Source organism: Lampetra fluviatilis, chromosome 24, assembly GCF_964198595.1.
Source record: "Lampetra fluviatilis chromosome 24, kcLamFluv1.1, whole genome shotgun sequence".
Taxonomy (NCBI): Eukaryota; Metazoa; Chordata; class Hyperoartia; order Petromyzontiformes; family Petromyzontidae; genus Lampetra; species Lampetra fluviatilis.
In genome coordinates this window covers 7,874,902-7,885,899 of record NC_136298.1, presented here as the reverse complement: position 1 = coordinate 7,885,899, position 10,998 = coordinate 7,874,902, and the positions used below count along the sequence as shown (strand labels likewise).

Below are 10,998 nucleotides of genomic sequence, written 5' to 3'. Positions count from 1 at the left end.
CCACAGCTGCCGCGAGGAATTTTTTTTCTATTTGTTTACAAGAGGAGCGTAAGAAAGGAGTTGGTGGATCACGCACGGATTCGGCACGGAACCCCCCCCCCCACTCCTCCCCAATCCGCGGCCCGGCAAGCGTGACGAAGCCTGCACGGGATGAGGGCTACGTGCAGCAAGTGAGTTCGTCGGCGGCGAGTGGCAACGACATGATGAAGACACGGCAACAGGGCAGAGGAGGGCCCTTGCCAATGACACGCGGCCAAGCCCGGCGCGTCTTTGTTCATCGAAGCCGTGGGTGCTGCTGGTGAGATGCACGGTGCCGAAAGCTGTTAACTTGAAGTGTCGCTTGCTTGAAACCGACGCTGCCGAAGCGATATAATTCCGTGTGGCCAACAGACCAAGAAAACCAATCACGTGCCCATGTAATGTTACAATAGAGAACTAAGATCGATGCATATTGCGCACGCACGTGTGCGTTAACATCTTCTACAGCTGGATGGACGGATGCGTTCACAGGTGCGTGCGCGAACGCACAGGTAGATGGGTGAACGACGGAAGGGACGGAGCCGTGGGTCTGGCAGGTGGATGGATGGATGCAGGTGGATGTGGATGGCCGAATGAACGATGGGACCTTTTTTTTATGGACCGGACACGTGGACGGAATGACCGACGGACGGGCGGACGAACTTTTGTTGACCGTCAGATGCACGGGACGCACCGCGCGCACACGGCAACAGCAGCAGCAGCAGCAGCAACAGCAGCAGGAAGCAACAGCAGCAGCAGCAGCAGCAACAGCAGCAGCAACAGCAGCAGCAGCTGTTGCTATGGCCTCGAGGCTTTACCGGACCCCCGTGGGTCGCCTCTCTCCAACAATGCCCCCCCCCCACCGTACCCCCCCTCTAACCCCAGCCAATCAGCTGACCCCTCTAGACATTGACCCCTCGTGCCCCCCCCTCCATCCCTCATCCCTCCCTCCAACCAACCAACCCACCCCCCCTTAACTTCACCACACAGACACAGAGGCCCCCATGCCGTTGGCCTCAAACCATCTGTTGCTCTGTGCGTGAATAGCCGAGGGCAGAAGGGAGAGAGGAGGAGGAGGGGCGAGGAGGGTTTGGGGTGGTAATTGTGCGTGCGGATGGGGGAGTGGAGTGGGGGCTGCTTGCTACCGCCACTCTCTCGCTGAATATAGCGGGGGGAGGGGGGGGGGTAGTAGGGCGAGGGGCGGGGGGGGGATTATCCGCTGCCAACTCAGCGCACGCGTGCCGCCCGAACCCCTCCCCGCGACCGTCGCAGCAGCCTCTCCCTTCTTTCTCTTTGGGGTTTTTGCTACTTTTATTTAGCGTCGGCCTGACCCAGCCCCACCCCCTCGTCACCACCAAGCCCTTCTCCCCCCCACCCCCTCTCCCCCCACCCCCGGTCCACGCGTGCACGCGGGACGGGGTCGCGCGCGCGCCACGAGGCTGGGTGATTAGAGACCGCGAGGCACAATGGAGAAGGAGGCAGCTGCCTGCCACACTCTTAACTACCCCCACCCCCCACTTACCCCCCCCCACACACCCACCACTCATCCCCCACTCACCCCCCACCCTCACCCCCCACCCTCACCCCCCACCCTCACCCTCTTTCGCTTTTCCGGGCTCCGAGGCGAAGGAGGGGTGGATCAATGATGTTGGTGATGATGAGGAGGAGATGTAGATGAGGAGGTCGACAATGAGGGTAGATAGATGATTAGGAGGAGGGGGGAGGGAGGAGGAATTGGAGGAGGGTTGTGATCCTGTAGCGATGCATCGATGAAAAACAATCAATTCTTGCGCTCACGCTCGATGCATTGAATCCGCGTGCGTGCACACGCGCGCATCGATTCGTCACAATACGCGCACGACGCGTCATCGATTCGAATCGTTTGCTTGTAACGTCACGTGGGGACAAACGCGCGCACTAACGCGCAACGCAGAAAGAGAGAAAGAGAAAAAGAGAGACGCTCACGATTTTCATTTTGTATCGGGCTGCCTGCGTCGTCGCTCTGTGTGTCTGTGTGTGCGCGCGCGCGTGCAGCAAGCATCAGGCGCGTGCAGCGCCAATCAACTCGATAATGGGGAGGATTTTTTAATCGGCAGACTCGGATCGAGGTGCAGGAACGTGGCGCTGAGACCCCTACCCCCCCCCCCCCCCCGAGGGTATCCATTCATTCGATTCATAACTCCCGAGGCAGGCGTGCTGCGTGCTGCGTGTGGTCGCCGGTTGTTGCTGGGTGATTCCGGCTCTGCCGAGTGCGGCGGGGGTGGGGGGGTTAGGAGGGTATTAGGGGCAGGCAAATTTAAACAAACATCAAGCAAATATTAAATAGGGGGAGGGGGGTGGCGAGAACACAGACGGAGAGAGATACGATCTGCGTTTTGGGCAGAGCGTGCATTCTGTTCTGTCTCTCGCACTCCGCTCCCGATGCAAATGAGCATACAACTCCCGTCGCTTAATTAATTAGCACCTTGTGTTGACATGAGCCTTTCACTCGGAATGCAACATCAGACGAAACGTCTCGCTCGCTGGCTCGCGCCTGCCTCCAACACGTTACAATCATCTCCCACTTACGCGAGTTTGCATTTTAAACCGTGAAGAGCGCACCCAAGTTTAAACACGTGCACACTCTCTCCTCCCCGGTTCATACGTCAACAACACAACATCAACAAAAAATCCACACATTAGTCAATAACACCGTCGCTTTAAATGACAAAAAAACCCAACTGCTATATAATAGGCGACGTTTCGGGCAATGGGCCCTATTCATTGTATCTACGACGAAAAAGCACCATCACCCGAAACGTCGCCTATTTATGGCTTAATGTCAAGGCCTCGCTGTTGGTGTAGAGATTGCTGGCGAGGTGTAACAATCGCAAGCGTTGTGCACGCGTACTTTGAGTATTCTTAATGAGTCGAGACCGGTTAAATATCGGTTACCAACATTTTTTTATCTTGACTCCAAGAATTCAGAAGCGCGGGGGGGGGGGGAGAGAGGGTCTGGGGCGATTGATGTCTGCCAACAAGCGGCTGGCTTATCATGGGGGCAGAATTGAACCGGCTGGGGCAGGATAGGACGGGGCGTGGACCAGATGCGAACTGGGGTGGCCCGGCTCTAGGGAAGAACGCGGAGGGAGTTGGGGGGGGGAGCGAGGCTTCTATCAGATCGCGAATTTCGGGCGGCGGAATTAGGTGCAGGGAGCAGCTGCTCGGCTGGCGTCTTCTGCTGTTTGTTTTGCATTCCTCAGGCAAATCATGTAGCGGCCTGCCTGCGTGTGCGTGCGTGTGTGCGCGCGTGTGTGAGTGCCTTGTGTGTGTAGTGTGAGTGGTTAGCGGCGCGCTGCGCTACGAACCCGGCGACACGAGTTCGATTCCCGCTCACGGGCCCAACACCCAGCGACGATTGTCTGAACCGGTCCTGGGCCTCGCCTAGGTCGACTCAGCCTCAAACGAGTACCTGGTGTAGTGTGCAAGCATCGTCACTGGGGAGATGAAGGTGGCCGAGCGTGGTGTTGGCCACACCACCGATTGTACGTGTCTTTACGTAAGTCTATGGGTCTCTATATAAGTGTATGTGGTGGTCTTTGTGAATCTATGGGTCTCTATACACGCCTGTGGGTCGTGTAAGCACGTTGGAGTCTATGGGGTCGCGATATACACGTGGAGTATATGGTACAGGCGAGGAGCGCGTGGAGACATCAAGTCCGAGCAGCTGACCCCATGAAGTCCCCGGCAGCAGCGTCTCGTGGCACCTCCTCCGAGTCGCACGCTTGGCTACGTACGGTGCGAAAGAAGTCCAACGTGCATAGGAAGCAGGAGAGAGGTTGATGGGAGTGTTTCGCGAAATTGCAGCGGCAGGTGAAGGAAGGGAAGGCAGAGACGGTCGTAAGAAGAATATGGTTTGTTCCAAACTCTTTTGGTCAGTTTTATTGCAGCCGTTTTCTGGTGGGTGGTGGTGGGTGATGGGTGATGGTGGGTGATGGTGGGTGGAGACATCTCACGTTTACACAACACTGCACACTCTCTCGCCAACACAGACCCATCCATAAAACTCACTCGCCACGCGCCACCTGCCCCCCCACGATGTGCAGCACCTGGCTGCTCGCGGGACCGCACCTGAGCAATTAGCCAACCACAGACGCGCGCTTTGATTTCGTAAAATAAATATATTAGGCGTTTTATTTTCCTTTTGTGCCTGTGTGTGTGTGTGGGACTGTCGTTGTTTCTCTGGTTGATTATTCATTGCCCAATATTCATTGGGGTTGTTTTCTTTCTTTCTTGTCAACGAATCAATGGGATGATGATGATGACTTATATTCATGATGACTTATATTCATCATCAGCAGCAGCAGCAGCAGCAACCGTGGTCAATATATCCACTGCTGGATGGAGACTCGTGCCTCATTCTCCCAGTGCCATGAGTCATGTTCGTGGCCTTTGAGGACCGCTGCATTCAAGCAAGCAGTGGGCAATGCCATGCCAAGAATCAGCGCGTCCCAAACGTCAGCCCCGTACGGCCTTGAAAGCTCTCTTCGTCAATGTTATCCGTTCCATTACAAGTTGCGACTAATAACTTTAACACTCTGCCTTTAAAAGGTAAACGTATATTCTGACCAGAGTATTGGTAAATATGTGACCCTTCACGATATTAGGGGTTATTTAACAACACCTTTTTTTTACCACGTTCGTCACGTGTGAGCTATCAAGAAGGAGTATTGTCCGAAACGTCGCCAATTACATGAAGAGTGTGTGCTGGAGTTTAGTTTGTATTTTCTGTTAACTGCAAATATCACGCGACATCATCGCGTGCCAGATAATTGTCGGTACAAATCGGGCCCCGTCTCTGTATGGGTTACAGCTAAAGGGTTAAGACTTTAATAAGAGTGACCCATTCACATTCATAGGGGCTGTCACCATCACCACCACCATCATCATCATCTCACGTGAGAGATGCGTCAGTCACTCGCATGGCTAAAGAAAGGCACAATGAGGAGGCTCGCAGGGATGCAAACGCAACAATGAAACGTGCTTGAAGTATCGTTAAAGTTGCGTCTCGTATTACACACACACACCATAGGGTGGACACTGAATATTTAACATCTGTAAAGAGAAGAAGAAGAAAACTGATTCTTCTTGGGCGATATAGTTATTTTTGCTTGTGATTATTTGTTGAGAAATGCCCTTGTTCATTGTTTTAGCAATTGGGGTTCTTTGCAGTGAAATGTATTTGTGTTGCGTTGTATGTGCACACTGAGACTCACAAAGAGACCTGTTGTCTCAATGGGCTCCCGTGTGGCTTGGGTTTGCATGTGTAGTAACGCTCACGACTCGTTCACACCGGAGTTGGAGGCACACTTGTTTATTTAACACCAACGTTGTGACATACACAATTGAGGGGGTATCGGCCCCCTCACCCGTCTATCTGAGGACACACCTCTCTAGCTAACCCTAGCCTGCCTCTGAGTCCTCCACTAATGGGCTAGGGGAGGCTATCTTGGCCCGACACTGGTCAGTCGGGCCCGGTACCCAGAGTCCAGACCAGCACTGGCTCTGGCTCTGGTACCACGCCACTGGCTCGAGCCTGCGCGGTCCTGATAAGGACGGCGTACCAGGGGGAGTCCAGGGCTCTATCTCAGACGTCTTCCGCCTCCTCTTCTTTAGCTAAACATCACTCCCGAGCCCTTCGATACATTCCCCTTTTATACCCAACCCCTCCCTGAGGGGTGGGGCCCCGGGGGATCATAACGACCGAATCGACCCCCCAGGGTGTCTGGCGCGGACGTCGCAGAGGGCACCTGCTTGTGCACACATGTAGCCCCGCCTACTGTGTTTGTTTACCATAGGCTGCCATGCATAACGGGCTCTCTCTCTAACACCCCTACATCACTCCCCCCCGCATAGCATGCAGCCGTCCCGGCTGCCAACATACAAAAATTTGACAATAAAGGTGCCTTCACCCCCTGACCGCGCGTGTGCCTCACTATTTTTGAACAATAACAGGAACCAGAACAAGAACGCAACAACAAGATGAGAAACAACCCGACGCACCCCCCCCCGAATAAATACGAATTCCGTAAAAAAAACAGCCTATATACAATCAGCAGGGAACCCACCACGCACACACAACACACGGTGAACCCAACATATGTACATCCGAGGAGCGGGGAACACACCACCCACACAACACCCAATAAACACAACAGCTATGTACACATTTTCCGGCCTCACAACAGTTTGCGCATTTTAGCGCGCGTCCTTGCAGCGGGACCCTCGCACGGGGTAACCCCGCGTGGCGGACCATCAGGTGGCGACTGTCCGTCTTGGGGTGAGCATTCATCCGACTCCGCGTGACCCTCGGTATCCGCAGGAGGGGTGATCGGGCGTGAGCCCGTCACTCCCGATGCTCCTGAAGGTGGCACAGCCGGCAAGGCATTAGGTGAGAGCGACGGAGACGGACCCAGCGAGTCGGCCGACCCCCCACACGTTTGGCCACGCGCGTGTGAAGTGGGATTGTGTACCGCTGCGAAGGGTTTCAACCTAGAGGGGTGCACGAACCATCTCCGCTTCCCCCACTTTATGCGCACGCACTGCGGACGTAACACCTCCACCACTTCCACAGGGCCCCGCCACGGCCGCACCAGTTTAGAGGAGGTTGCCAGTGGCACCTGGGGGCAGTGCAACCATGCCTTGTCCCCCGGCTTCCACTGCAGTATGTGCGCTCGACTCAATCTGAGGCGCTCATTCGCCTTCTGACGGAGGTCAGAGTTTTGCATTGCAGCATCCCGTGCCTCGGTCAATTTGTCCAGATTAAATTTAACATGGTCAGCCAGATTAGTTTTTCCCTGCGGCACGGGGATCCGCAACTGGGCACGAACAGGCGGGTCTGGTTCTCGGCCGTACATGAGGTAAAAGGGAGAAAACCCCGTAGCTGCATGGGGTGCCATCCGGTACGCCGCCAAGACCCCCTGAATTTGTAGGTCCCAATCCGTTTGCGAGTCCGAAACTTGTTGTGATAACATGGACGAGATGGTGCGATGCAAACGTTCGACCATCCCGTCAGTTTGTGGGTGATATGGGGAGGTCCGAATTTTCTTTGTGCCCAGGAGATCGCAGACTTGTCTGAGTAGTTTACCGGAAAAATTTCTGCCCTGGTCGGTCAGCAACCTCTCCGGAGCACCTTTGTCCAGGACATAACCCTGAACAAAGGCCTCCACGATGGCTGCTGCCGACTGGTTGGCCAGAGGCCAGGCCATAGGCCAGCGTGTAAAATACTCGACACCAGTCAACAAATATCTATTCCCCCTGGGGGTGGCGGGGAATGGTCCCAAAATGTCCAGAGCGACCAGCTCGTTTATCCTGGACACTTTGATCGATTGCAAAGGCGGGTTAGACTCCCGTGCCGGCGGTTTGCGTTGTGCACATTGAGGGCATGATCCCAACAAATCCCCAACATCCCTCGTCATGCCAGGCCAATAAAAATCAAGTTGCAACAAGGCGAGAGTCTTTTGGGTCCCCAGGTGTAGGAGGCGCTCATGAGCGGCCCATACCACCCTACCCCGCAACCCAGTAGGGACCACCAGCCGATGTCGGCGTGACTTCCCGTCCCAATGCATCAGCAGACCTTGGCACATTTCCCATGCGTCGGAACCACCTCTTTTTCCCCCCGCCGCACCGCCCACGCGACGTCGCCACCCGAGGAGGGAGACATCCTCCATCTGGAGGCGCCCCCATTCAATGACGGGCAACCCCAACAGGGAATCTTTGCCCTGTTGTTCGATCGAATTAGGAACCACTGCATCGTCGTCGTTGGCGGCCGCCAAGACAGGTAGCGATGTGTCCCCTGGAGGCCTGCAATGTCCAGACCCCAGGAGGCATGCACACTCGGAGGCGGTTGGCAAGCGTGACAGAGCGTCCGCGTTGGTGTGGCGAACGCCCTTACGGTATGTGGTTTGGAAATCGTAATCCTGGAGGACCTCCAACCATCGGGACAATTGTCCCGATGGCTGTTGAACCCTCAGGGCGTACTGCAGTGCCGCATGATCTGTGCGGACGGTGAAACGCCGACCGTACAGATATGGGCGATACTGTTGGATGAAATGGACAATTGCCAACAGTTCCCTACGGGTGACACAATATCGTTGCTCCGCTGGAGACAACACCCGACTGCCGTACGCAACCACATGTTCCACGCCGTCAACCACCTGGGAGAGCACGCCCCCAATACCCGTGTTGCTCGCATCGGTGTCGAGCAAGAACGGTTTTGAAAAATCAGGGTAAATCAGGGGAGGAGCGTTTACCAAAGCATCCCGAAGGGAGCAAAAAGCAGCCTCCTCCTCCTGACCCCAGCAAAACCGAACCCCTTTAGATGTTAAAGCATGTAGGGGTTTGGCGATAGTCGCAAAATTAGCGACGAAGCGTCTATAATACGACGCAAACCCAATAAAACTCCTAACCTCTCCCACTGAGGTGGGAGTCGGCCAGGAGCTTACACACTGCGTTTTGGCGGGATCGGTAGAAATACCTGAGCGCCCCACGATGTGCCCCAAATAACGCACCGACTCGCGTAACAAATGGCATTTTTGGGGCTTAAATTTCAAATTAGCAGCCCGCATCTTTAGGAAAACCGCCCGCAACCTCTGGAGATGTTCCTCAAAAGTTTTGCCAAAGACAATGACGTCATCCAAATAAATCAGGCACGACTCCCATTGCAATCCAGCCAAAACCAATTCCATCAACCGCTGGAAAGTTGCCGGCGCTGAGTGTAAGCCCATCGGCAACCGGTTGAATTGAAACAGGCCGTGCGGAGTACGGAAAGCAGTTTTAGGCTTTGAATCATCGTCCAGAGGAAGCTGCCAGAATCCCGAAAGTAAGTCCAATGTGGAGAAGAATCGCGCTCCCGCCAAGGCGTCAAGCGATTCGTCCATCCGTGGGAGCGGGTATGCGTCGGCAACCGTAATTTTATTAAGGCGCCGAAAGTCAACGCAAAACCGCAACGAACCGTCCTGCTTCTTAACCAGGACGATCGGCGCTCCCCAAGGGCTGTTGGAGGGAGAAATTATGTCGGCGGCTAGCATGTCATCAACAGCCGATTTGACATGGTCCTTTTCGGCGGGACTCAACCGAAAAGGATTTAGGCGTATTGGCGCGCTGTCACCCGTATCAATATGGTGACGCAGCAGATGAGTGCAGCCCAAATCATATTTATCCCGACTGAAAACGTCGGAAAATTCCCTCAGTAGTGTCTTAAGACGTTGGCGCTCTAAATTTGACAGGTCCGTCGATCCCGCGCAAAGCGCCTCGAGCCACCCTTCATCGCTGTCTGAATGTGGTCGCGGTGCAGGGGCAGCGCCGACATGACTCGCGACGGGTTCCTCACAGGGCACCGGCGTTGCGTGAGCAAGCACGGTCCCCTGTGGGACCACCACCGTCTGCGAGCCCACATTGAGGACCGCGATGAAGGGTTCTCCATCCCCTCTCACTATGGTCTGGGCCGGGAGTAAATTAGGTCCACTGACCCCGGCCCTAGACGGTCCCAGCAAAACCCCTTGAGCCCCAATGCCCTTAGCGAAGGGCCGCCGAAGTCTCAAAGGAATTAACATTTGCGCCCCCGGAGGAACGCGCACCGTTCTATCTACGAACGCCGGCACCGTCGCGAACGCCGTCCGGCTCGTAGCGGGGGATGGCAAAAACGCCATGCGTCGGCCCGATGGGAGCTCAATGCATCCCTGGTCGATTAATATCCTAATCGGCATTTTGGCCAGGAAATCCGTCCCCAGCAGGCACGGAACCGCCAGCGAGGAGGAAACAAAAATCGGCCCAGATAATTTAATATCCCCGACACAAATTTGGGCTCGAATTTGTCCGATGATGCCAAGTGAACCCCCGTTAGCAGCAAAGAATGGCACGTTAACAGGCATCAAGGGACGGCTTTGGGCAGGGAGAATGTTATAAATCAACTCCGAAATAATGGTCGCCGATGCTCCTGTATCGACCAGGATGCGCACCTCGACCCCATCGATGTGACCCACAACGGCCGACGACCCTGACGACGCGGCTACAACCCGATGGGCCAACACGGACCACTGGCTGGGTTCAATCTGAGTACCCAGAGCGGTGCGTGTTGGTGCCATGGTACGCGATATTGGCCCCCCCTTCGCTGCGGTGTTTAAGTGTGCGACGGGCGTGTGCGTGGGCCAAACGTGAGGGGTGCCGCGACTCGCCGGATTATGATGGTGGAGCTTGTGACGAGGGCCGGCGTCCCGTTGAGGTGTCGTCCTGCGCTGCCCAGGAGAGCGGCACCCCGAGGCGACGTGGCCCCGGATGCCGCAGTTGTAACAGCGTGGAAGCGCTGGTGACGACGATGGATGTTGTAGACGGCTTGAACCGGCCCGGTCCTCCCGTACTCCCGCTCCATGCTGCCGTTGATGGTCGATGGCGCAAACCTCTTCCGCCGGGAGGGTGGCTGCAGCGATGGCACGCCCGCTCGCCGCCTTGCTGGCCTTCCGTCGTTGAGAGGACAGGTTTGCGTGGAGAAGACGGGCCGCTTGGAGGGAGCACATCTCTGCATCGTCCTGTGCGACAATGACGATGTCTAAGTCGTCCGCCAGCAAAAGTATCTTCTCTGTCACCATGGCGTCGACACCCTCGTCATCCATTCGTGGAAAGGCCTCCTTCGCCAGTGCCAGGAGGCTTGTGCGGTACGCCAGGGGCGACTCCTTCGTCCCCCGCTGGCGATCGTAAAAGAGTTGGCGACAGTCCGATGGTGGACCATATACCGCCGACAGCACCTGCATCGCCTTCCGCAGCGTGGAGCGCCTCTCCTTCGAAGCCGATGTTAGAGTGGCGAGGGCGTCGCTGTCGAGAAGTGCTGGCAGCGCGCGGAGAGCCTCGGCGTCTGTCCACTGTGCCATCTCCTGGTGAGCGAGGAAGCGCCGCTGGAAGCCGCCCCAGTCGCCATCCTCGCCCACAAATTCCTTGAGTGGAGGT

The 10,998-nt window shown here is 55.9% G+C and overlaps 1 long non-coding RNA gene across 1 annotated transcript; it reads right to left on the bottom strand.

The window, feature by feature from the left end:
• Positions 1-5,497: 5,497 nt before the first annotated feature.
• Positions 5,498-10,461, bottom strand: LOC144941115 (uncharacterized). Its single transcript, XR_013639222.1, has 2 exons — positions 10,233-10,461; positions 5,498-6,418 (listed from the first exon to the last, which is right to left on the bottom strand). It is a non-coding gene; the product is annotated as an uncharacterized LOC144941115 (long non-coding RNA).
• Positions 10,462-10,998: the final 537 nt, after the last annotated feature.